Source organism: Gossypium arboreum, chromosome 6 (assembly GCF_025698485.1).
Source record: "Gossypium arboreum isolate Shixiya-1 chromosome 6, ASM2569848v2, whole genome shotgun sequence".
Lineage (NCBI taxonomy): Eukaryota > Viridiplantae > Streptophyta > Magnoliopsida > Malvales > Malvaceae > Gossypium > Gossypium arboreum.
Genome location: NC_069075.1, coordinates 128297505 through 128302403, shown reverse-complemented (window position 1 = coordinate 128302403; position 4899 = coordinate 128297505).

The window sequence follows — 4899 nt, the reverse complement described above, 5'->3', positions numbered from 1 at the left end:
TTTTTTTTGTTATATCTAATTCTAATGTACATAATCATAATTCAATTCAACATTATAAACCATTATCACTCATTTAGCCGATTATAGGGAATTAAATATAATATCTCTAGGATATACTCTACATGGCCGAATATACCACATTAATTTTTAACATTACCCATGTAATTACCTATAGGTTCTTATACCTTAAATTCACCCATTTAACCTTTTAATGCCTATTGATCATTCCTTTGGTCTTAACCTAAATGACAGCTCTCATTCTCCATATTTCAACCGAATTTTTCATAGCATCAAGACTAAAATTTTTTTATTTTTGCACCTTGAACTTCATACATTTATAAAAACTTTCATAACTCATTTGGCCTTATCAAGAACCATTTAACATGCAAGGAAAATAATCATAGAGGAAGAAATTAACATTCTAAATAGACTCAATCTTTGACCGAATGTACAAGGTGCCTCTAAGCCACTCATCCAAAAATCTTTACCCCATTCTAGTCATTCCCCCATTGTTCCATACAACATGAAAATAACCCCTAATTCCAACACTTAATCATTCGGCATATTGCTCAAATCACCATAAGAAATTTCAACTTTCTTGACATTACCAAGAGTGCATCCACAATTTAACTTAGCATATTATAAAGCCAAATCAACAAATTCAAAGCTTACCTCCTAATAGCTAAAGATGAATGCCGAATTGCTCTAGGTAAGTTTTCCCTTCTATTTCATCTTTTTTTCGGCTTGAGTGTAACACCCCGTACCCGAGACCGTTTTCGGAGTCGGACACGAGGGGTTTGCAGACTTAAATCACTTGCTTTCACAGTCCATTTTAAAAATTTTCCAGGCAGTTGGCTAACTGCGTCACTGTCACCTTAAAAATCATATCTTGAGTTCCAAAACTCGAAAATCAGTTTCGTAATTTTTCCCTGAAACTAGACTCATATGTTCATCTCCATATTTTTTCTAGAATTTTTGGTCAGGCCAATTAGTACAGTTTATTAGTTAAAGTCTCCCCTGTTACAGGGTGCGACTACACTGACCTTCATGCATTATGACTTAGATATCTCCCTGTACAGGGATTCAATACTGATGTCGTTTGTTTCTATAGAAACTAGACTCAAAAAGGAATCTATACATATATGGCATGACTTCTAAGTGTCTCTAGTTAATTTATAATGAATTTCCAAAGTCGGAACAGGGAATCCAGAAACCGTTCTGGCCCTGTTTCGCGAAAACTTAAATATCTCATAATATACTGTTCATATGATCATTTTGTTACTTTCCTATGAAAATAAATTCATCAAGGTTCGATTACATAATTTATTCACTATTTAATTCCATTCCTACTATTTTTAGTGATTTTTCACATTCACGTCACTGCTGCTATCAACATCTATTTTTAAGGTAGACTTTACCGATTACATAGTTTCCATGATTCAACTAGCCCTTTTAGCATATATATAGCATAAAATATGATCATGATGAACCATTCTAATGGCTAATCGTTGCCAAACATTTCCATGCCTCTTAATGAACATATTCATTCAAGATGACTATAACATTATGCTCAAAACATATATAAGCTATTTTCGCATGGCTATCCAAAGTTTTACAAATCCAAAGGGGTCCATGACCCACAACAAAAGGGTAGTCCTATACATGCCATTTCAAAGTTCAACCAAAAGTGTACCAAAAGGGGGCTTTGATAGTGTGGGCGACTTCGACTTCAACAATCCCGAGCTCGATAGCTGACAAACCAAAATCTATAAAACAGAGAATCAAAGAAACGGAGTAAGCATTTAATGCTTAGTAAGTTTGAGTCATGAATTTAGACACAACCAAAGTATAGCATTCATGTAGCTAAACAGATAATTTCATATGCACAAATTCTCAATATCATACTTACTTCACATTACCAACCCTTATATTCATACACAAAGATCAACTTAGCCAAAGGCCGGTAGCTCATTTATCAACTGACGAATACTTATTTGTAAGGGCTCAACTAATTCAAAGCACATACGAAACATACCTCATTGTTGGGATTTTACAAGCGTATTAACTGAAATTTTTACAGCAAGATCATTCATTCCCGAATCACGTACCTTCAGAATTTAACCGGATATAGCTACTCGTTCAAATGCCTTCGGGACATAGCCCGGATTTAGTAACTCGCACAAATGCCTTCGGATTTTAGTCCGGATTTAGTAACTCGCACAAATGCCTTCGGATCTTAGTCCGGATATAGTCACTTAGCACAAAGCCTTCGGGACTTAGCCCGGACATCATTCGAATAACCATGCACATTTATCAATAAATCATGACACATTCGTATTTCATTTTCATTAGCAAAACTCAAACACAAGACACTTATCACTATTGCAATTTCGGCTCAATAGCCACACACAAAGAGCATGATTTTGATTTGCTTAAAACATGATCTAATCAAATCATAATCTAAGTTCCATTACTCGAAAACTTACCTCGGATGTTGTCGAGCGGCTTCAACGACTATTCAATCACTTTTCCTTCCCTTTATCCAACTTTGTTCCTCTAGGCTCTTGAGCTAGTTCACACAAGTTTAACTTATTAAAGTCTCATTATGCTAGCTTATGGTCGAATATGACAAGAAATTTAATAGGTCATATAGCCACCTTCTAGCTCAAATACACAATGGTCATATGCATTTTTAATCACCTTAAGCAATTTAATACAATTCATTCAAACATCAAAAGAGAAGTTCAAGGTACTTAGCCCATATATACATTAGACATTAAAGTCCCATATGTACGAAATCACGAATCGAATTTAACATATTAGCTAATATTCCCCTTAGCCGAATTTTCTAAGTCAAAATAAAGCCATCAATATGCTTACCTATGGCCGAACATACACATTAACTCATGTACTCATTCATGTGGCCAAACATACACATCTATGCTAAGGCCGATTGCAACACTTAATACGTTCTACAAGTATGGTCACTTGTATTGACTAAACACCATTTTGTTTCAAGTTCAAAACTTGGCTAATACACATATATACACTATTAATCAAATACTAACATTTTGCATTTCATCTTACTACCATTTCACATCTACTTTCTACCATGGCCGAATGCATCAAGACACCATTTCAAAATACTTCATGGGTTTGAAGTAAAACTAAGAAAGAAACTCATGAATATTGAGATATAAGCACTAACATTGTTCATCTAGATTTAGCATGACACAACATCCATCACCCTTATATTTACCATAGCCGAAAACCTTACTCATTCCAAAATTCAAATCTCAACTTGGGTCACAAAATAATTTGATATCTCACCAACACAACATCAACACCAAGCAAGAATGATGCATCCATGGCCGAGTGTCATTTCCATCACATAGCAAGATTTAGACCATGGGCTAGGTAGAACTCAAGCTAACAACTAAAACATGCATGCATCTCATGGAACATCATCAAACATACCTTAGCCTAGTTACATGCATGGTCGAACCTCTTCAACCTTTCTCCTTCCTTCCTCCTTAAAATTTTCGCCAAGGATGAACCAAAGGATGAACACTTTTTTTTTTCTTTCCTTCAACTCACGGCAATGGGGGCATGGATGAGACCATTTCTTTTTTTTTTTCATCACTCCTCCTTTCATTATTTAATTACCATGCTCATTATTTTATTTTTCATTACATAATGCATTAAGGCAACATGTCTATGACATGTTTTTTTAGCTATAACATCTTGTCCACCCATGCTCATGGCGGCCACTACATATTAGGGGAAAATTGACATGCAAGTCCTCCTTTTGATTACATGCACTATTAGATCCTTGTAGATTAGCCTATCACATTTCAAAATGTCACACATAAGTCCTTTTGACTAAATTCGCATGCAATTTACTAAATCGAAGCCTAAAACTTTCACACATTCATAAACACATATTTTAGACAATAAATATCATGTTCAAATAATTTGGTGACTCGGTTTAGCGGTCCCGAAACCGCTTTCCGACTAGGGTCACTTTAGGGCTGTCACATTGAGAGAGGTATGAGAAGAAGATGAACACCCTCCTCTTTCTTCTCATTTATTTAATTCCTTTTATTACAATTATTAAATCATTTGTTAATACAAAATTATTTTAATTTTGAATTAGTGGAGCATTATCTTTCCTTGGCCAGCCACTATGTTTATCATGGGTAAATTGACATGCAAAACCACTCTTTTCAATGCATGTACTATTAGGCCATTGTAAGATTAACCTCTCACTTTCCAACAATGTTTCATATAAGTCCATTTTAAATAAATTCACATAAAAATGATCAAATTAATGCATGAAACTTTCACACATGCATTTACTCACATCATAAACACAGAAATAACTTTTAATTATTTATAAGACTCGGTTTCGTGGTCCCGAAACCACTTTCCGACTAGGGTCAATTTAGGGCTGTTACAACTCTCCCCCCTTTAGGGATTTTCGTCCCGGAAAATTTCTACCGATGCATAGTTTAGGATAACGTCCTCTTATTGAATTATATCCATATAAATATTAGCTCATCGATAGCAATTGTAATTCATTACTGATTTCGCATCGATCTATAAAATCATTTTCTTATCTTAAAACAAGTACATAAACATTTCTACAAGTATGCACATATATCTCATTTTCTTGATTTCATAAGCAATAATCACTTAATTTAATTCCCAAATGCATTTCAAACACATATTAAGCACATATTAACATGTATAATTCATATCATCAACCCACATATTTGTAACCCACATTTTCATTCATATATAAGCTGTAACCTGACCGAAAGTACACACATACTCAAACATCCCAATAATTATCCTTTAACTCCATCATATCTCACTATTCAACTTAATCTATTTCCA